Below are 23,201 nucleotides of genomic sequence, written 5' to 3'. Positions count from 1 at the left end.
ATCTCACCTCAGACACTTGACACTCACTAAGCTGTGTGATCTTGAGCAAGTCACTTAACCTCAACTGCCTCATCCTGGGTCATCTCCAGTCATCCTGATGAATATCTGGTCACTGCATTCAGATGGCCCTGGAGGAGAAGTGAGGCTGTTGACCTGCATAGCCCTCCCTCACTCAAAACAAAGTCAAGTGCAGGTCATGTCATTACTTCTCAGATGGCATGGTCTTCTTCAGCAACGAAGGACGAACACACACAAAAGTGAAGCCTGCTATCCAATTCCTTATAATAGGATGATGGACTCAAGTTCCTGTGTGACACACATATTTTCAGACATTGGAAATGCCAGACATTTTTAAAAGTTCTGTTTATTTCAAGCAATTTATTTTTATTTTAGTGCACAGCAACATTTAAAGAAAAAGAAAGAAAGAATGGCTCTTCCAAGAAAATAATAGGCCAGAAAAAAAACTTCTCTTGCCTCAAGTAAATATAAAAAACAGCATTGACATTTATCATGTGATCTCAGAGACAACAGCAGAGAAATAAGATTGAAAGCAATCATCAGGGAAATTGTGTTATGTTTACACATACAATCAATCATGAAATCATATGAATATTAGTATATGTGCCCCAAACGGCACAATAGTCATGAAGAAAGAATTGAAAGTTCAGACAATAAAGATGGAAGTGAAAAGGAAAGATTGAAAGTGCAGACAATCAGTCTCCTACAGTGGCCAGAGCATGCCCAGTCATGGGTTTGAGCTAGTCTCAGTTGATGGGATTTAGGTCAAGTCATTCTGAGCTGTGTTCATGACCTGAGCTGTGAATGTAATGAAAATGTCAGACCTTCCTGCTTCACAGATTTATTGTAAAGATCTAATGCGACTGTGTGTGAAGCTCTTTGTAAATTAGATTATCCTTTGGGTCTGAGCTAATGGCATTTTCAAATAATTGGTTCTTCCCTTTCAAGTTTGAAGACTTTCTCCTTTTCTGGGTAAAGAGAATCTAAATCAGTTAATGTTCTGCCAGTGGAGGGAAGAGGATACGTATATGTGTATGTAAGTGTGCATATATGAGTGTTTGTATGTGTCTGTGTATATTTGTTTAATTGTTGGTCTCTTTTCAGAAGGAAAGATCAGACTTGAAATAAAATAGACTCTTGTAGAGCTAAGCCTTTGTGTAGAAGACACTCACAAGCAAAGCTTTGTGAGTGACGGTCCCTGTGATTTCACTTGTAAGAAATCTGTGCTGTCCATCAAAGAATGCACTCTGAGGAGAAATCTGATGAATGTAATCAGTGTGATAAAGCCTTCACACAATAGTTATCCTTTATTTACTACGGGAAAAAATTCAGACTGAAAATAAAAAACAAAACATGAGCATCTTTAATAACTTGGTAAAGGTTTTAGTGAACACTCAGTCCTTATTGGACATCAGAATTCACACTGGATAGAAATCTTAGGAATGTAATCCATGTGAAAAAAATCTTTCAGGTGCAGCTGCAGTCTTCCTGTATATCAGAGAATTCATTCTGGAGAGAAACTTTACAAATGTGTTCAATATGACAAGTGCATGGATAATGCATTTCTTTTGTTGTTTTGTTTTAGTTATAATCAAGTGCTTCTGATGGAATAAGGTGATTAAAGAAGATCTTCCCCACCTATTAATGGGCCCGGGTGAGTGTGTTCGCCCTGCGTTGCCGAAGATGACCATGCCATCAGAGAAATGATGACATGACTTACACTTGACTTTGTGTTGAGTGAGGGAGGGCTGTGCAGGTCACCAGCCTCACTTCTCCTCCAGAGCCATCTGAATGCAGTGATCAGATATTCATCAGGATGACTGGAGATGACTCAGGATTAGGCAACTGAGGTTGTGACTTGCCCAAGGTCACACAGCTAGTGAGTGTCAAGTGTCTGAGGTGAGATTTGAACTCAGGTCCTCCTGACTCCTGCACTGGTGTTCTATCCACTGCACCACCTAGCTGCCTTTGGGCCTGGGAAGATTTGTAGGAAGGCACACACCTTTTGTTCATTTTCTAATGAGGCACTGGTTCTCAAGGTCTGTGATGCCTGCTGGCTCTGAAAAATGTATAAATACTTTCAGGGTAAGATTTTACTTTGGGGCTTACTGACTGGAAGTGTTTTGTTTGGCCAGATGAGACCCTGGGAAGCGGGTCAGGATCACCCCTGTCTTTGAAAACTGAGATGTTGGTGCTTCTCCCTTGGGTGACCATGTATGTAATGGTCAGACAGTTGGATCTGTCTGTTGATATATATATATATATATATATATATATATATATATATATATATATATATATATATATATATATATATATATATATATATATATATATATATATATATATATATATGATAGCAGCCGCCCTCCCCCTGTGTATGTCGGGGTGATTTTTGTTATAGCAAGAATTTCTGATGGTACAACAAATTTACTGAACATCAGAGAATCTGTTCTGGAGAGAAATTGCTAGGGTTGGAAGCTCAATTCCATGTGGACAGTCTCGGGCGGGTAAAGGTGGGAACTTCTAAATCTTAGAGTTCTCACGAGACCCCCCAGGAAACGACTGGGAATCGAGGTGAACCGAGCTATCTCGTGTATTTCCGCCTCTTCCCGTGAGAAACGTGATGGGAGAGAGCTCTCCCCGCCCTCGAGATTGTCCCGGATCTGGGCACACTATTGTTATCTAACAGCACGGTATTCAGATGCAAACTATGCTGCTGGAGAGTTTAAGTAGGATCAGAAAAGCCTGAAAGCTCTCTTGGGTGGAGGGGCGCGGAGCGGACAGGACAACAAGGCTCCGCTTTTCCTCTCTCCTCTCTCCCCTCCCCCCCTCTCCCCGCTTATACTTCTACTTCCAGTCTCTTATTGTAAGATCTTTGCCTCCTTGGGAGATCTTTCTCTTTCCCTCCTAAGGAAGTATTCCCCTGCACTTGTAACTAGACCCTGAAATAAAGCTCAACCCTTGTTCGACTCTGGAACGTCCTTTCTCTCATACGAGCATCCGGTTTGGCCAACCAAAGACCTCAGGAGGTGAGGTAAGAAGACTCGGGTAGCCCTCAGGCCTCTAGGCCTGGCAAGAAATCTTACTAATTTAATCAATGTGGAAAGGCTTTCAGAAGAAGCTGCAGTCTTGTTAAACATCAGGGAATCCACACTGGAGAGAAACCTTATGAATATGTTCAGTGTGGTAAAGCCTTTGGGCAAAAGTCAGCTCTTACTTCCCATCAGAGAATTCATACTAGATGAAATTCTTATCATTGACATAGTTGAGGAAAGGCATTCAAATAGAGTACAGAGCTTCTTGGACAGAAAAATTTGCCCTGGGTACAAACCATATATGGGCTCAAGGCGAGAAGGCCTTCAGCCAGAGATCACCCTGTTACATTAGAAGATTCGTACTAGAAAGGAGTTTTATGAATATGCTCCTTGGGTCATGCTTTCTCTGGAACAAGAAAGTCACTGGTAAAGTGCTAAATTTTGTGTCTGACTGTAACAAAATGGTGGAATAAGAGAAAGTAATTCATGGCCCACCTGGTTGCAAAACTGCTAAAGGAAGCAATAGAGCTGCTCATCAGCTGCATGATGGCATGACAAGAGACATCTGAATGTCCTGTAAAATACAGTGTCTTAATTGGAAAAGGATTTGTGGCAATATCATTTCAACTGAAAAATGATGTTTAATGAAGGGGAAAAAATGTTAAAGTTGTTTGATCAAAAGTATAAAAACTGGGGACATTGGGGGCAAGTTTTTGGTCCACAGCAAGCCACCTACACGTATGTATTTAGCCTACTGCATGCAACAATCAGGAAGTTTCTCATTAACTTGAGATTTTTTCTGCTTCCTGATTTCTGTGACCTAATAAATATGATGTTGAGGAAGGAATTCACCTGATAGACTTGAGACTGAGCTGAACCTTTTAGATTAGAGACCCGACAGATTTGATCTAAAATGTCTTCCATGGCTGCTTCTGCCCCACCAGCGTGGAAGGGGAATATGAAAGAACTAAATCCATAGAAGAGGCTGCTGAGCTGCTTGTCACATGCCTTCAGGGAATTTGGGCAGTCAAAGGGACCTTCATGGACTCCTCTATGGGAGATAGGGTTGCGTTATGGAAGATGAAAGATAAATTGACTGAGGAAAACAAAGTTTTGATCTGAGAATATCAGTTTATTAAGCAATGCATGCCAATTGCCTAACCAAGCCAGACTGGACTTCTTCCACTTAGGTCTGTACCCAGAATAAAGGGGAAAGACAGACTTTTATACTTCACAAACAAATAAAACCAATCAAAAGGAAAGAGTACACATTAGGTAATCTAATTGGATGAAAAATTAGGGACTTTCCAAGGAGGAGTGTGAACAGGTGCAATTTGCTGAATCCGAAAAGGGGGAGTCCCATTCCCCAAAGTGTCTCTAATTATCAGTCTTTGGATCTGAATGACCAGCATAACCCAGATCCTTGTTTAAGGATCTCTAAGCAGCAGGGAGAGGTGTTCAATTTCTCTTGGCCAGGTGCTAACAATGCAATAAAGTTTTCTCCCAATTCCTACAATTAAATGAATTTTTCTCACAGGACAGAAGGTGGACTAGACCCATAACTGAATAGAAAATAAACTAGTTCCAGAACTGAGTCACATGACGCACTCAGTAGACTTCTTCACTCAGTCCCCACAATTAATCATTTACTGTCCTAATCCCCTCAATTCCCTGGTGGCTTAGTAAATCCAAATTGACCTTTTCCTGTGTCCTGACCAAACAAAAGAAAAAAGTGTAAAGAGAATGGAAACATTTTTGAGGAATTTTTTTCATTCAAAATTTTATTACTACTCAAACACCAGAACGCAAATACAGAATAGAGGAAGGGGAAAAAAACGTATCATAAACTTAAGTATTGGAACTTAAATACAAAGTTAAAAGGAAAAAAAAGCATGGTGTGTGCATAGATGTGATAAAATGCTCTAAATCACTATTTATTAGAGAAATGCAAACTAGAACAATTCTGACATATGATCTTATACCGATCAGATTATCTAATATGACAGAAAAGGAAAATGACAAATGTTGAAGGGAAGTTGGAAAACTGGGATCTAAATACACTGTTGTTGGAGTTGTGGACTGATCCAACTATTCTAAAGAGCAACTTGAAACTATGCCCAAAGGGCTATAAAATTATGCATGACCATTGAGCCAGAAATACCCTAACCCTAAAAAACCCTGTGAGTCCCAAAGATTTCAAAGAAAAGGACCTATATGTACAAAAATATAGCAGTTCTTTTGTGGTGGTAAAGAATTGGAAATTGAGTGAATGCCCATCAACAGGGGAAAGGCTGAACACATTGTGGTATAAGGTGATAATGGAATGCCATTGTATAATAAGAAATGAAGGGCAGGATGCTCTGAGAAAAAAGCCTGGACTTACGCGAACTGATCCAAAGTGAAGTAAGCAAAGCATTGTACGCAACAGCAGCAATACTGTACAATAGACAACCGTGAATGACTTAGCTATTAATGAACTTAGCAGTTCAATGACCAAGAAAATTCCAAAGGACTCATGATGAAAAGATGCTGTCCACCTCCAGAGAAAGAGCTGCGTCTGAACACAGACCAAAGCGCACTAGTCTTCACTTTGTGTGTTTTCTTGCACAAAATCACTATTATGGAAATATTCTACATGATTGCACATGTAGAACTCATGTCAGATTGCTTCTTGTCTCAGGTTTAGGATTAGTCTCAAGGATGAAGGAAGGGACAGAGGGATAGAATTTTGAATTCAAAACTTAAAAGAAAAAATAAATGCTAATGATTGTTTTAACATGTAATTGTGGAAAAAAGAAAATTATTTTTCAAAAAGAAAACTGGACAGACTTGTATGATACAGAGTGAAGTAAGCAAAACCAGGAGAACGTTGTACATAGTAACCGCAATGTTGTAGCATGATCAGTTGTGAATGACTTAGCTATTTTCAATGATACAGTGACCTAGGACAATTTAGGACTCAGCGAAAAATGCTTTCCACCTCTGGAGAAAGGATTGATGACGGTTTGAATACAGATCGAAGCATAGTAGTTTTCACTTTATTTTTGTCCAGGATTTGTTTTTGTCCGTGTTTTATTTCACAACATGACCAACATGGGAATATATTTTGCATGATTGCACAGTTATTACATATATCCAACTTCTTACCTTCTCAATGAGGAGGGAGACAAGGCAGGGAGAGAGAGAACTTGGAACTCACTTTTTTTAAAGTGTTAAAATGGTTTTTACAAAGAATAGGTAAAAAGTAAATAATTTTTAAATTTGAATTTCAAATATAAGACTCAAGACAAACATAAAATGGTAAACATGAAAGAGAAATCATAAGGGATTTTAAAAGGTTAACTTGTTTATATTCTTATATGGCAAGATAATACTCCAAAGAACTTAATCATTATTAGGGCAGTTGGAGTATACGTAAAGGTTACAGGTGTGATTTGGCTAGAGTGGGATTATATCCAAAAAGAAATTTAGGGTGCTTCTTAGCCCTTGGACATATTTTCTTTCTTTATGTCCATCCCTCATCTCCAGTCATCAGGATCAGGAAGAGTAAACACAAAGAAATGATGGGATACCATCTGGATTGTAAACAACAGTGCTCTGTGTGAGTGTGTGTGTGTGTGTGTGTGTGTTTGTGTGTGTTTATGTGTCTGTGAGAGAAAGACAGAGAGAGAGGGAGGGAGGGAGAGAGAGAGCGCCAGCAGGAACAAATAAGGAAACCACACCACAGTCTGAACTCTGCTCCACACACAGAACTTTCCTGCTTTCTGCCCACCAGGGTTGCTGACTGTTCCGCTGCTCTGCCCAGCTCCCAATCTCACCCCTTCAGTTCTCCAAGCAGCAGATAGACACTACATTTTACCCCGAAGCTAGAATTCTCTCCCAGTCACAAAAACCACTGGGATCCATTTTCTAAACAGGTGACATGCATTAGAGTCAGCAGAATGAAGGAGCAAGAGAGTGGGAGATGGGGAAGAAGGGGGGGTGGCCTTGGTGTCTGGGAAGGGCATGGCCACAAAATTCAAGAGAGGAAGGTTCCACTTACATCTATGACTGTCTCAAGCTTCCCCTTCTCTCTTCCAATAGGAGAAGATTTAAATTGATCCTCTATCATTTTTTTATTGACACTATGACAATCAATTGTGTCCTGTAACTGCTCACATCGTGCTTCTCTTCTCTGACTTTCATTCAGCTGACCTTTGATGGGTTAAGTTCTGAAGTCCTGTTCTCCTGGTAATCACTGTTCCATTGTTGTCTCAAAGGATTCTGCTGTCCTTGGGAGATTCAGGTGGACACCAGGGAGCTGTCCTTTAAGGATGTCTGGTTTGCTCTCCAAAGAAGTCTGGGTCCCTGTCTGGCAGGTAGACTCAAACAAGGAACATCTCTTGGTCACATGAAGAAAGGCAGGGGGCTGTTGTTGGTCCTTCATTACCAAACTTCCAACCAAGCATACTGTTCCCCACTCCTCAGCTGGTTTAACCAGTCACATTGTACTCAGTCCTCTGACATCTCCTACCCTGTTGTTTTTCTGTATTCCCCAAAACCTATAAAATAAAACTGTTCTCATTCAGAGTCTTAGTTTTACCAAAGTGTGTGTGTGTGTGTGTGTGTGTGTGTGTGTGTGTGTGTGTTCATCCTTCATTGCTGAAGAAGACCATACCAACACAGAAATGATGACATGACTTGCACTTGACTTTGTTTTGAGTGAGGGAGGGCTGTGCAGGTCACCAGCCTCACTTCTCCTCTAGAGATATCTGAATCCAGTGACCAGATATTCATCAGGATGAGGCAATTGGGGTTAAGTGACTTGCCCAAGGTCACACAGCTAGTAAATGTAAAGTGTCTGAGGTGAGATTTGAACTCAGGTCCTCATGACTCCTGCGTTGGTGCTCTATCCACTGCACCACCTCGCTGCAATCTATTGTTGAATTCATGCTTTACTAATTAATTGCTCATGCTTGGAGCTTTGTACCTTGGTTTACCTTATTTAAACCATTACAAATAAGAAACTTATCACCATGTGCTGCAAATTCACCTTGTGTCTACACTTCTGGGCCAAAGCATTCAGTGTGCCTCTACTCAGGGGCTGTCCTTACCTGGGTAAACCAGTCCAGTTCAGCACATTCCCACCCAGCTCAGGCCTGACTGGCTGCATTGTGAGGTGCCAGCTCCCACCCTGGGAGTTACCCCAGAGATGAAGAATTGGTGAGTGATGGGATAAAAGAGGGTACTGAGGGGAGAGGATAAGGCTAAGTCTGTATCAGGGGTCTCCTAAGGACAGTCACTTCTCTCTGGCTCCTTGAGGGGCCCAGGATATGGGACTAACAGACTGAACCACCCAGAATGTCTGATTGTCCAGAGGAGAAGGGCACTGATATTATCTAAAGGCTTCCCATCCACAGACCACATTGGACCTAATTTGCGAGCATGCTCAATCCTGCAGGGAGTTACCAAGAAATTACTGCCTACAATAGTCCACTTCTCCCACTTTCATAAGCACCAGAAGTGTGGGGATACTGACTCACTGAGCTAAGTGTAAATCTATAGTCTCATTATAGGGAAGCTTTGTTTTCTTCTGATCCTTTTCAGAAAAATATTTTTACAAGTTTAGACATTATCTTCCTTAGGGGATTGCACATCTATCTCCCTTTGGAGAGCCCTGATTTAGATGCTGAGCTATCTGGACACTAAAGGTGTGAGAGAGAGGATGGGAATGGCATGGGGGGGGGGTGTCTGTGTGTGCGTGTGTGTGCACATGCATGCATATATATAGAGGTTGAAGCAAAGGCTTAGGTCATGACACCCCACACACACACCCTCCCTGACCTTCAACAGACTACCTCAGAACACAAGCACAGGGCAGCTCAGAATCCTCCCCAAACTATATTTCCTCAGCCTTTACCCATGGATTTTGCTTTGGCCAGTCCACAGTTGATCAGACTTAGATCAAAGCAAAGTCATTTTAATGAAGCAGCAAGATGAAGTCATGCCGTCAACTACCACTCATAAGTCTCAGCACATTTTCTTACACACATCACCAGGCAGTGGAAGAGTGAACATTCATGAAGATTCTGGGCAGGGGACCTGCTCATGTGAAACCAAGTGGCTGAGACACCAGAGGTAAGAAAGGACCATGGTCAGTTCTGCTCTAGCACTCATTCTGAGGGTGTGAATTTGTTTAGTGTGACTGACAGAGAATAACTGAACACACTAGAATTTTGTGTTTGTGTATGTGGGCACTTCCATTTTGTAGAAACCAAGAAAACAGAAGAAAGAACCACTTCCCAATAATTCCCAAGCTGAAACCTTCATTCTGATGGCCACATCCACAAGCAAACATTTATTGTAGAATCTTTGAGGCAAATGGAGTTGGAGCAATGTCTTCTCTGCCAGCCTACCTACTGCCAGCCAAGCATGAGTCTCTATAGCCAATTGTCCATTCTGGCCTCTACTGCCTTTCCCAGGTGTTCTTCTCCAATGTAGCTGTTCCTCCACCCAGGGTTTCACAAGGTTACCTGATGTCCTGGACAATCCTTCCACTAAGGATGTAATTGAGGTGGCAGATCTCTCCCCAAATCTCAGTCACCCATGTTATGCACTGGGTCCCCCAAAAGGGAGAAATTCTTTCCCTTCTGGCCTACTCTGCAAATCAGCTCTAAAAAGGACCTTTTGTCCCCAAGCTCTAGATCTCCTTAGTCAAGGAAAACCTGCATCTCAGCCCCCACTGACGGAAGTTGGTTCTGTGAGCCCAGCAGAGGGGAAGGGCCTTCAGTCTCCCCAGCATGCCATCTCAGATAACCAATGTGAAACTGTCTTCAGTCTCCCCAGTCAAAAGCCTACAAGCTTCCTCTCTCTCCTCTGCCAGCTTCCACTCTGACTTTCATGGCTAATCGCATATCAGGAAAATTCCATTCTCCTTGAGCTCACTTGCCTGAGAAGACTGGAGGTTCTAGACTGAACTCGGATCTTCTCAGAATTCTTTTCCTAACTGAATCTCTGTACTTTTTACTGGACAAAGCAGCTCTGAGGCCCTCTACTGTGTCCTGTGAGTCTCTCCATCCAAAGGCACCAAACTGATGCCAACAAACTCATTTCAACTCTTCCATGGAACAACCTAGGAGTCCATCTCCCCAGGGCTCTTCTTTTTCCAGTTGAGACATCTCGCTCACTGGGAGCCTTTGTGTTCCTCTAAAGGTAACAAAGGAGGCCAGCACCCCCAAATCCATTTCAGAAGTGATGTAACAGGAAACTCGACAGGACAGGGCTCAAGAAGACCCAGAAGGAAGAGCTGTGTGCTAATTCATGCATCTGAGACCTGCAGGGACTGGCCTGGAGGCTCCAGTAAAAGGTCTGAAGCCCATGTTCTGTGAACAAGGGTGTGTTGGGGTACCTGAACTCACCTGGGTACCAAAGGACCAGTACTGGAAGTAGACTGGAACAATACCCAACTGGCTTCTGCTTTTGCTGGCTCATTCCAGCTGTCTAGAGCATAGCACCTTTCAGAATCCATGAGACATCAGGTGGGGTCCAGCCCCCTCAGAGCATCCCTGCTCAGAGCATCCACAAGCACATTGTTACCTGGGTAGAAATTTCTGGTGCCTCAGGGGAATGCAAAAAGTGGATGTATAAATCATGTCGGAGAAGCCAAGAGTAATAGTAGACCTGGTCACAAGAAGAGATCGGCAGGAAAACTTAAAGGTATAATCATCTATATATGTGTGTGTATGTGTGTATGTATATGTGTGTATATGTAAACATATATATGTGTGTGTGTGTATGTAAACATATGTGTGTGTGTGTATATGTAAACATATATATATAATGATAATGAAGTTGTGTGAACTCATTCTACATGTACTGGCTGGCTTAGGTAAGTATTCAAAGAAAAAAACTAATCAAAAACATGGAGAGAAGCAAAGAGTAAATCTATAATGGAGAGGGACCTCCATTTGTGGAGCTCAGCTAAGGTATCTCCCAGGGACCTGATTCTAACCTGGAGCTGCGTTATTGGCTGAGCACCATCCCCTTCCCCCTGCCCAATCCATCACACCTATTTTTAAAGTTTCATCAAAAAAGTGATTTTTTTAGCCTTCACCTTAATCCTCTGGCCCTTGTGAGGCTGAAGGACACAGACCCTCCCTGCTTTGCCCATCCTATGGATTTACCTCAGGAGGAGACAGCCTGAGCCTGGGGCCTCTCCTGCTCCTCCACTGCCCCAAGGTACTCCTAGGAAAGCAGAAGCAACAGTCTGATGGCTTAGCTTCTCCCCTGGCTCTTTTCCTTCCAGACATGGGAGAAGGCAGGAGGGGATGGGTGGGTGGCCTGGCTCCTCCTCTCTTGCCCCTTCCTGAGGAGGGAGCAGCAGCTTGGCAGCCAGCCTCCAGCCTGGTCCCTATGAACCATGAGCAGCCCTCTCCCATGCCTTCTGACACCTGCCATAGAGTCTGGCCTTGCCCCCTGGGAAGTCAAGACTGGTGGTACTGCTGCTCCCATGGCCCTCTTCCTTCCACACATGAGTGGAGGCAGCCAAGGATTTCTTCTTGGGGAGAATAGGTCTAAATTTGAGGATCCACTGGTTTCTTTGGTCTCTTTACATTCTCCTGTTTATCTTAGCTCTTTCCCAGCATAAACCAGGCCTCCAAAGCTGAGGATAAGGGAGGGTAAGTGGGCAAGTGACAACTGAAAGAAACAGATGATAACTGAAACGATGGAATAATGGGAGGATGGGTGGGCAGATGGATGGATAGATGGATGGTTGGTTGGTTGGTTGGATTGTCTTTTCTCTTACACTTCTTTTCATCTTATGGGCTCTCTAGGTACCTCCAAAGAATCTGATCTTCCTCATTGTAAAGACAGCAGAAACATGGTGTCCTTCTCCCTCCTCTCTCTGCCTTCCAGGCACGGATGGAGGCAGGAGGAAGAGAGAAAGAGAAGAGTCACAAGAAGAAATTGGCAGGAAAACTTAAAGGTATAATCATCTATGTAAGTGTGTATGTGTATATGTGTGTATATGTAAACATTGCTCCCCAGTGAGGACACCTCCAGCAGAGGACGCTGTCGGGTCACAATTTTTACAAGACTGCTGTCGCTGAGAGATCCATTGGTAAAATGTTCATGATGACTTTCTTTTCCATTTCCATGTCTGGGAGGAGGCATTTGCACCTTTAAAGAGGCTATTTCTCTTCTTTTGTGTCTTCCAGTTGGAGACTCCAAAGACCTTGGCAACATATGGATGGTCCAGGTGGTCCTCAGCCCTGATGGAGAAAAAGAAACTTCCTAATGGTCATTTTCTGAGAACTCAAGAAGGACATCAGGAAAGTGTTCCAAGAGAGAGCACACCCAGTGACTGATGCTGGAAAAAAAAAGTGATGTGGAAAATCAGGAATGATTTATTGTAAAGAATAATTACTGACAGAAGAAAGTAAGTCTACCCTCATCTGTTCACATTCAGATGATTTCCAAAGGGAAAAATGCTTATGCTAAAAAGGGAAGGGAATAAGCATTTATAGAGTAACTACTGTGTACCATGCACTCTCTGTGCTCAGTACCTGTACAAATGTTATCTCAATTCACCTTCATAAGAGCCCTACAAGGTTGTTAGCATTATCTAGATAATAATTATTATGCTAATAAAATCTCCATTTTGTAGTTGAGGAAATGAAAGCAAATAGAGGTAAAATGACTTGCCCACGATCTCACATCTAGAAAGTGTCTGAGGCCACATTTGAACTCAAGTCTTCCTGCATCCAGGCTCAATGCTCCAGCCACTGTGCAACTTAGTCACCTCTAAAGAAAAAAAAGCAACACATTAAATTAATTGACAAAATCAGCATCAAGGGAGATATTACACTTCTCTTAAGGAAAAACCAAAACTTTATTTTGTTGGCAGCTGAGAAATTGACAAGAAAACAATTTTTATTCCCCAAATCACCATCATTATTATTTTCTGTTTAAAAGGGGAGCCTGGCAGATATAGGTGGGAGATATAGGACATTGGACTTTACCATATTAACCCAGAACGAAAGATAGAGTCAGTGTTCCTGCTAAAACAGCACCCTGAGAAAACCAGTGTCTCTGCTTTCCATAAGGTCAACTTATGGATGGTGCAGGTGGTCCTCAGCCCTGACTGAATGACCAACTGAATCCTCAAGATGGGGAGAGGCTCCTTCTAGCCTAGATCTATGGTTCTATGTTTAGAGCCTTCCAGACCACATGACCAACACTTCTCCAAAACAGAAATTATGCACCAAAGATAAAGCAACTCCAGCTGTTACCATGATCTAGGACACCCAGAATCCAAAAGAAGAGGAAAGCAACACAAACCCTGACCTTGAGCTCACTCAGCACCCTCTCCCACCTCCTACCTGGCAGGCATAAGGACACAACACAGGCTTGCATCAGAGCCACCCTTCAGAGCCACTTCTCCTTCTGTGCCATGGAAATACTCAGGCCATTTTGTCCAGTTTGGTCACAGCCCTTCAGGAGCAAAAATATTCCCAGAGGTTTTATTCCAGAAGAAGCAATGCTGCAACGCTCTGATCTGCAGCCTCAGGGCTGCTAATGTTGGGCCAGAGAACTGAAGAACTCAGGGAGCAGGACAAGTCACCAGGGTAGGATACTGCCCATGGGTAGGGGGAGGGGTGCTGTGCAGCACTTCAGAAAGCCTGAAGGAAGAACCCAACACTCAGCTGGAGCCAGTTCTGACCACCCAAAAGTCAACTGGGGGAGAGTCTAGTGAACTGTGAATTGCCTGGGGTGGGAGGAAGCTTTGAGATCCAGCCAATAAGGAAATTACAAAAAAAGGAGGGAAAAGTCAGAAGTAAGAATCAAGAAAAATAGATGGGGAATCAAGATTGAATGAACCAAAGAAAGCACTAGGAAGAAAGAATACCAAAGACCCAGAACATAAAAATATCAATCAGTAGGAAAACTAGTAACAAAAGAAGGACATGTGACCTCCAGATCTAGTAAAAGAGTTCAGGCATCAATGAACAAATACTGAAAACTGAGCCCTTGAGAAAGAGAATTCTGGGGAATTTGAGGAGTACACAGCTCCTTAGTGGTTTAAACGAGCAAGGAGAATTGTGAGAGCAGAATCGATGTCCTCCAAAGCAAACGTAATGACGAGCAGAACAGAAACACTTGAATCTGCCATGGCAAGTCTCCAAAGAAACAAAAGAGAACCATTGATGGGGAAAGTGAATCCAAAGTAGGGAAGGACAAGCCAGCAGAAGAGAAGCAAAGGCCAAGAACATTAAGGTACAAGATATAGATTTCAAAGACAGGATGATGGGTTTTCCAAAATATAACAGGACAAAAACATAATGTCATAACCAGGGAAATATGGTGATGGAGAGAGCTTCAGAGAACTTCTCAACCTCAAACATGAAACTCAAAAGAATTCCCAGATTGACTTCAGAACCAAACCTGACTACAAACTCCAGACACAGAGTGGTTCAACTGAACAAATTCAGAAAACATACGTTCTTCAGCCATCAGGAGAAAGACCTTCACATGCAGGGGGAAAGACCTTTCTGCATTCCAGGGGGAAGCATCCTGCAAGTCTGAGCTTAGCCACATGAGACAAAAGACCCATGTTCAATAAGAAAGAAGGATTTGAAGCATGTTTAGAAAGAAAAGCAGAACTAAGGAGATTCTTTGCTTCTCAAACCCCACAAATGCCAGAGGAGTGAACAAATCCAACAGGCAAGGACAGGAATGTCAACAGAGGGAGCAGAAAAGAGACTTCTTTCCAAAAGTGCACAGAGACAGGTGTGATAGCAGAAATCTGGCAGGGGTAACATTGGTGAAATGGACAGGAGGCATTCTGGACAGAAAGCTCCTATGGGTAAAGGGAGATAAGGACCTAAAATTGGATGAGGCCATGGGGATTGTGGACCCAACAAGCTTACTTACTTGTTGTGGGAGGAGGGACTTGGAACCTTTGGGGGTAATTGGCACTTGGAGGAGTGGGAGAGCATGAACATAAGAGATATCCAGACAAATGGTGGGAAAGAGTCAACAAGAGAGGGCATGGACCTGTGGTGGGGGAGGGACTTAGGGGCGGGTCCTCTCTGATATTTGCAATCATTGGTCTGGTCCTGAGAGGGAGGAACAACGGAAAACTAGGTAAAGCACACAAGGCAGGGATCATGGGGTAGTGAATCAGAGAATGAGATTCGACCAGAAACCGAAAGAGAAGATGGATAATGAAGAGTGAGAAAAATCCTTTTGGAAAGGGGCACAAAAATGAAATTTTAAACTTGTGAACAAGACTTGGTGAAGGGACGGAGAGGAAGGTGGAGGCTTCTTGGCTAATGGACAGGACAAAAGATGGAGAAGAACTATATACCCTGGCGAAAGTAGGAGAGAGGAATTCATAAAGTAAATCCTAAAGGGAAAGAGGTACCAAAAGGGAGGAAAGGATGGGGAACGGGACAGGAGCCAGCGGGAATAAGACCAGCTTTAAAAAGATTCAAAGTAAAGTAACAGAAGGGGCAGACGACTGTGTTTACAGCAGAAGAAGGAAAAATGGTTTCTTTAAAATTTTAGATATAAATGGAGGAAAATAGAAACCTAATTCTTATAACTTTAATTGTGAATGGATTTAAATAATACAGTAAAAAATTGACAGAATGGATGAGAAAACAAAACCCTACAATCTGTTGCTTAAAAGAAACACCTTTAAAAACCAAAAACGTACACAGAGTAAAAATGAGGGGATGGGGATAGGAAAAGAAAAACACTTTAATCTTCATTGAGAGTATCCAAAAAAGCAGAAGTTTTCATTGTGCTGTCAGAAAAAGCAACAATAAACATTCCAAAAAGAAAAAGGGATAAATAAGGAAAGGGCATTGTGCTGAAAGAAACTGGAGACACTAGAAAACATCAATCAGAAACCTGTATGTTCCAAATGCCTTAGAATCCAAATTCTTAAAGGAAACAGAGACATGATAAATAAAATGAAAACCTGGTTCTTTGAAAAGATAATCAAAGTGATAAACCCCTAGCTACTCTGACAATAAAGAAGAGAGCCCAAAATCAGATCAATAAAATAGCAAAGGAGTAAGAAGGTAAAATCACAGCAAAACCAGAAGAAATGTCAAAAAGAAGCAGAACAAATTGGGAACAGTTAGTTGTACGCTAACAAAATTGAGAACACAAAGAAACAGAGGAAATATTTGCAACAAAATATTCAAACTATCAGAAAACCAATTAGAGATCCTCCTTGACCCAATCTCAGAAAGGGAAATAGATGGAGCTATAAAGGAGCTATCAAAGATAAACAATTCAAATTCCCAAATAAAGAACAGACTTATCTGAGGGGTGGAGGTGGGTTGTGGGAACATGAGAGCTTGAAAGTCCCTTGGTAATTTGGGTCATGGAAGATAGACAGAGGGAACCAAGCCAACCCTGCTTTATGAGCAGTGGAGGAAGAGAGACCTGTTTTCCCTTTGGGGAAGAAGACAGGGCTTGAAAATTTGCAGTCCTTTCATGGAATGCCTGCAGACTTCCATCACTGAATAACTTGATGATCAGAGTTCAGGAACATGGTCTTCTTTGGGCATGGTCGATCTCAGCAGGCTCTGATTTTAGGTGGCCATGGTAAGGAGATGATTAGATATTTCTCAATCTGGCTGAGGAATCATATTCAATTTCTTAGCACTGAAGTTCTCATAGCTTGGACAAATGAGACTATTTTGGGGTTCTTCATGACTGCTGGAAATCTCAGGAAAAGATTAATTTAATAGCCCCAGTTTTGGGGTTGATAAGACTCTTTCCACATAGGGTCAACTTGGTAAAGAAGTGTTGAGGACACAAAATCCTCTGCTTTACATCTTTCCTTTTGCATCTAATAATCTCCATTTGCCCAGCTGTTTTCATCTCATAATTCTTTGATGGCGCGAAGTAGAAAACCATTATTGAAAATGACCATCTGCCCAATCACTCTTTAGCAAGAGCAGCACTTTTGTTGAAATGATGCACAACTTAGCATCATAGCAGTAGCAACGTAGCAGTCCATACCCCCTGGCCCACATGGGCAAGCACACAGAAGGCTTTCTTATCCAGTAACTGTCTGGAAGTGACCAGATCAAGAAAACGGACATGATTTGTAAGAGCCTGAGAAGTGATACAATCTTAGAATAAGAGGATGTCTGGGCAGAAGGTGACTTTAACGGCAGTCAGCCCCTGGCTGGGACTTGTTTGTCAAGTCAGCTCCTTACCTGAGTGACTTTCAAAGACAGTTGCTGTGAAAAATGGGAAGAAGTTGGAGAATGGTTCAACAGACTTCACCACTAATCCTTAAGTAATGGTATGGTGAAAGCCCTCCCATGCTCTGGGAAAAGTGTGGCCAACTGTGGGGAGTGATGCTATCCACCACAGGAGAAGCCCAGGCTTGTTGTTCCAAGTTAACTCACAAAGGTATTATACAAAATGGCTCCAAACAAAATCACAGAGCACAAATTGATCTGACATGGGGAAATTCAGCAGAAAGTCTTTGAAACTCTCTCCTTATGAACCTAGTCTTTTTGGGACAGGAATCAAGTGGGTACAAGGTCCACACTCAAGCCTAGTTGTGCATCAAAAGGCAAGGAAAAAGGTCTATCTTTCCCTTCCTAGCTCTAGGAACCCCTTGATCTTTGTAGAGATCCCCCATCTCAGAGTTTTATAACTGGATTAGCAGACTAACATATGCCTCCCACAAGACATTTAGGGCAAGACTGCTGCCCCATCACTTCTCATCAGCCTGTTTGCAGTTCACCAAGGCAGAGCGATAATTAGATATTTCCATATTTTCATGAAATGGAATAACTCACTGTGTGTTGCTGAAATGGCCTAAAGAACTAGGACTGAAGGACAAGGCTAGAGGAACACTTTTGGGGCTCCTTACCTTTTGATATGAACTTGTGACTATTTTTTCTAATACAGAAAATTTACTTTTTAAATGGGGACCCTGTGAATCATTTGTTGCAGCTTCAATGCATTTTTTTCATATTTAATCTGCAAATAGTGGTATGTAAGGTCATAACAGGAATCAGAATTCAGAAACACAGATAAGGAAGGAAGGGTTTTTCTGATTTGTCTTAATGAGTGAGAAATGATAGAACGCTGGTTCTATTAAAGACCTCCAATTAATAAGGCCATGATCTAAATTACTGGGTCTTACCATTTCACTGTAAAGATCATTAAAAGATCCAAGACTTTGATAGGTTTGGAATAATCTGGAATTCAAAAGAAGTAGCTAGTTAAAATCAGTTTCAGTAAAGGATTTCCATGAAATCCAATTCACTTCTAGACAAATTATCAGGGGTTGAAAGAGGGAGAGGGTGAGAAATTTTGAAGAGGTAAATTGATTCTTTGTACACTGTCCCATTCATTTTCCCTCAAAAATCACCATAAACTGAAACGATTCTAAGTCCCTTGTTCTGGAGTGAGGTGAGATAGAAAGCCATCACTGAAACCAATTTGTAGCAATTTATTGTTGAGCAGAAGAAGCAGAGATCAATCCATCACTCAGTTTTGCTGTAGTAAGAAAGCCAATGCTGGATGGACTCAGGATTTGAGGGTTCATTTCAGGACAACAAGGTTTTGAAATTCCTTCCTTAAATACCTTAGTAGCTTTGTGACCATAGGAAAAAGGACAGGGGAACCAGTGCCAAACCCCCTTTGAGCAGGGTAGTGTCACAATAGGAAGCAGCTTTGCCCTTTCAACTTTGTAGAGACCATCCATCAATCCTGGAGTTTTACAGACAGATGATCCTAATTCAAGGGTGCTGTGTCAGGGTGGACAGATGGTGAGATGCTTATAAACATTTCAGGGAGGCTGTATGATGCTAAAATTCTTTAGAGAGCCAGAACAGAAGTCAAAGGTCATGGAGGAATGTTGGGGCTACTTCTATAATGATGAAAACTTGTAACTGTCTTTTATATTTCATGAATTCTGCTCTCCAATGACAAGTCCCAATATTAGCTATTTTGGCCCAAATCTAAAAGAATTTATAAAAGAATTAATTGGCAGAGAGTAAAAAGTGAAGTTAATTGGTAGGCTCACAGTACTAGAGATTTAGTCCTGGCAAGGATTTGAGAGTTTATCTAGATTGAAAAAGAAAATGGCGGAAGTTCCTGTGATCACCTACATATGCAAAATTCATGAAAGTCTGTACTGAAGCAAAGAGTTAAGATTTCCAGAATAATTTGTCTTCTTTTCCTAGTGAGTTAAGCACAACAGGATGCTGAGCAATCTCCTCCAGTTGATGAGGCAAATATTTTAATGATGAGGCCCTAATATCTCCTTTGAAGGATCTTTAAAAGAGCTGACACTTTGATGGATACAGATTAAAACTCTTGGTGATTCTTAGGAAAAATCTTTTAAAAGTATTTACAATGAAGGATTTTCATAAAAGTTCCAAAAGTGAGAAGGTTTGGACAACAATATAGATTGTTATTCTGCACACTGTACTATTCATTTTCCATGCAAATCTCTCCATAAAACAACTGATGGTACATCTATATTTCTTTAACCAAGTGAAATAGGAACCACTGAAATTGTCCTTTCTTTTACTGAGTATGAGCAGCAGAGACGCTTCTATCGGTATAGCGTAACTACTCAGTGATGTCCACCCTCGGGAAATTCATGACTGAAGATTAATTTCAGGAGAATAAGGGTGTTATACTTGTTCTTTACCTAGGAAATTTGCCACTCTAGAAGGAAAAAAAACATATAAATCAAATAGCAGCCCAGTTTGTGTTGGATGGAGGAGGGAAGAAGGAGCTGTTTTCTCTTAGTGGATAGAAGAATGCCTTTCAATTCCATATTGATGCCCATCATTTCTTAACCAAATGGCCAAATTAGCAAAGTGGCACCCATGTGATCTCTGCAGGTTTCAGCTATTCCCATCCACTTCTTGAAAAAGATTTCATTTTGAGCCAAGTTAGGTAGATGACAGGATATTTCTAAATCTACAAGAGATAGCATATTCTATTTGATAATGCTGCAATTCTGATATTTGATTTGGAATTATCTGAGTAATTTGCACTCTTCATACTTAATATGGTAGTCTCAGAAAAGAATTTATTTAAAAGTCTCAGTTTTGTGAGTCTGTAGAGCATGGGCCAGACGTGGCAAAGAAACTCTGAAAATGAAATACATTTCTTGTCTCTGCTTTATACTTTTCCTTCTACCCCTAATAATCACCATGAACTGAGTTGGTGAGTATCCACACATCCGCTCATTGAGAGTAGGGACATAGAGAGGAATAATGTAAGGAGTATCTGGGCATGGGGGGAATTTTTGCAGCAAAGCATCTGTGTGAAGAGATATCCATGCAAAACACAAGCTTTCTGGGGTAACTCATGCTTTGGATGGTGGAAAACTGCTGGTTTCTGTAGATAACTTCCCCCTGTTCTCTTTGGGATTGGTTCCACTGGAGGTTTTGTGCCCGCTGTTCTCTAGGTCTTTGTAATGTTCTTTGCTTGGGACTACTCTCCACTGAAGTCAAGAGTTATTCTGCTCTCTAGATATTCCTCAACTCTGGCTATTTTGAGGACCACCTGACTACCTCTACATCATATACCAAGGATCCTATGATTTCAGCTCTTTCCCCAACTCTTGCAGCCATCCTCAAGCTCCACTGGCATCACAGTGGTTAGTAAGCCTCTCCCTTCTTTTGGAGAGTCTCTATTACCTTCAGGCAGCTCTGTGAGCCTGTTCTTTCAGGCTCTTTCTGTCACTGGGCTTGAGTCAGTTCTCATCCTATTGCTATCTGCCCCCTAGTCCTCTATTTCCTGAGGGTGCTCTGATGAATAAATCTTTCTGGGATTGAAAATTAAATCCTACCCATTGAAATTTCCTCCAGTAAAAGACCTTTAGGAAGGTGAAAGCTATTCCACATGTATGACCCTCAAGACCTCACTTCTTTATACCATTTGATTCAAAACTCCCTGACCTGGTCCTTGGAGCAGACCTCTAGCTTCTTTTAATTAACTATTTGAATGAAGACAGAAAGAATTTTCCTCTGAGTTGTTGGTGATCTAAAACAGAGAGATCATTGACATTCTGGGTCAAAGAATCCTGAGTCTAAAACCCTGAGACCTGGAGTGGGGATTTGTTCAATGGAGGCTGGCCAGGATGAAGATTAAGACTGAGATGGAACACCACGGTTCTTTTCAATCATCTGGAAAATGTCACGGAGAAAGATGGAGAAGGAAGGTTTTTGTCTAACTCCAAAGGATGTGACTAGGACCTGTGGGGAAATGTGAGAAGCAATGCCTTGTTTTCCTCTTTGCAACAGAAATCTTCCTCAAGGTTAGGCCCATTCAACAGAAGGGGCAATGGGCTCCATCCCCTTCCATGTCCCTGCTCTAGCAGAACCTAGAGAGCTCCCGGAGGTGTGAAAAAAGAAGATAGTGGTAGAAGTCTCCAATGCCTCTTCTGCGTGTCAGAATCTATGTAATCAATTAATGAGAATGAGAAAAGTCTACAAAGGTGAGAAGAAGCAAGTAGACTCCCACATTCTTGTGGAAGGAAAGACCATTCATGAGAAGATCATGTGCTCCTGCATCTTCACAAGAGGAGGCAATGCTCTGTTTTCTGAGGGATTTCTAGAAGCAGAGACATAGTTCCGTAATCTTAAACTCCTAATGTCCTTGGAGAAGTTTCTGTTTTTTATCTTAGTTTGAGCCTCTAATATATACCTATTCAATTCAGACCTTCTTTCACCATTCTCCCTCCTCAGAAAGAAAGATAGCTTGAGAAAAGAAAAGAAGGAGGGACAGAAAGGAGAAAATAGACCAAGACGGGGGAAAGAAAGAGAAAGGAGGGAAGGGATATCCCAACTTTGGAAAGAACTGTTTCTCTAAGGCCAGGAGTTGATCAAAACTTTACCTCCAAGTATGGCAGCTTCAAAGAGTGCCCTAACCCTGTATTTATTACTCTGAAGATCCCTCCTGGATGTGAAGGGAGGAAAGTGGGGAACTACAATAAGATTCATCTCCTTCAATAGTTTCACACCAGTTGTTGTATTTTCAAAAACCTGTCATTAAAATTCTCAATGAACGTAAGTTTTTCCCATTTCTAGACATCAGTTTAGAGCCAGCCAGCAGCAGTGAACAGAGCACTGGGCCTGGAGTTAGGAACCTGAGTTCAAATCCAGCCTTAGACACTTTCTTGGGCAAGTCTCTGTTTATCTCAATTTCCTCATCTATAAAATTGTTATAATAACAGCACCTGATTCCCAAAGTTGTTGTGAGGATCCAGTGAGATCCTATTTGTAAAGAGCTGAGCACATTGCCTGGCACATAGTAGGTGCTATAGAAATGCTTCTTCCTTTCCCATTCTAAGCAACAATTCTGAATGACCTCTGCCCCCCTTGTATTGTCTCAGATGTCTCTCTCTGAGGCCCCCAAGCACTTCTGCCTTCCCCATCTGCTGAGGGCACAGTTGTTCATGTTGATGCACACGATGATGCGCTAAACTCGAACATACCTTCCAGAAGCTGAAAATGGCTTTCTTCTTCTCTCTCTGCTTTCACCTAGAGCAAAAAACTCCATCTTAATTCTTTCATTTATCAAACATTTGGCTAGCTTTTTTCCCATGTTTGCGATTGAAATTTTTCAACCTAAGTTTCATCCTTTCCTTTCTAACTATTCCATCTTTTTTTTCTCTACTAACTCTCACAACTTCCTGCATTGATAATGTCCATCTCCTGGGTGCATCTCTACACATTGAACACATTACCCATGAGATAGGCCTGAGGAGGTCAAGGGGAGGTTCTGCTGAAGGCTTGGCTTCACTGGGTTTTAGAATCTTATGAAGAAAGAGAAATAAAGTGCCCAGCCTGGCAGCCTGTGGTTTTGGAAACCCTATATTACTGATCCACATGTGCTAAAGAAACAAATATTTCTGGGGCATATTCCCAGAAAGATCATTGCCAGACAAAGAGAAGTCCTACCTGCCCATTCTTGCTGGGGTCCAGAAATCAATGCTTGTCAGTGCACAGGATGCCATCCAAGCATTTCTTCAGTGGGCTTCAGATGTCATTCTTCTTGTTTGGGCAATCCCAGCTCTGACAGGCGATATTGGGTACACATGTCTCCAGAGAGTCCCCTGTTCCATTCTTGTCCAAGACAGTTAAGAAACATACACAT

At 41.9% G+C, this 23,201-nt stretch overlaps 1 long non-coding RNA gene across 1 annotated transcript; it reads left to right on the top strand.

Moving 5' to 3' along the window:
* Positions 1–9,898: 9,898 nt before the first annotated feature.
* On the top strand, positions 9,899–22,112 carry LOC140497215 (uncharacterized). Its single transcript, XR_011964582.1, has 3 exons — positions 9,899–10,751; positions 11,870–12,021; positions 12,254–22,112. It is a non-coding gene; the product is annotated as an uncharacterized lncRNA (long non-coding RNA).
* Positions 22,113–23,201: the final 1,089 nt, after the last annotated feature.

Source organism: Notamacropus eugenii, chromosome 1 (assembly GCF_028372415.1).
Source record: "Notamacropus eugenii isolate mMacEug1 chromosome 1, mMacEug1.pri_v2, whole genome shotgun sequence".
In the NCBI taxonomy this organism is placed as follows: domain Eukaryota; kingdom Metazoa; phylum Chordata; class Mammalia; order Diprotodontia; family Macropodidae; genus Notamacropus; species Notamacropus eugenii.
Note: the sequence above shows the minus strand (reverse complement) of the source record. Positions and strands in the feature narration are given on the sequence as shown.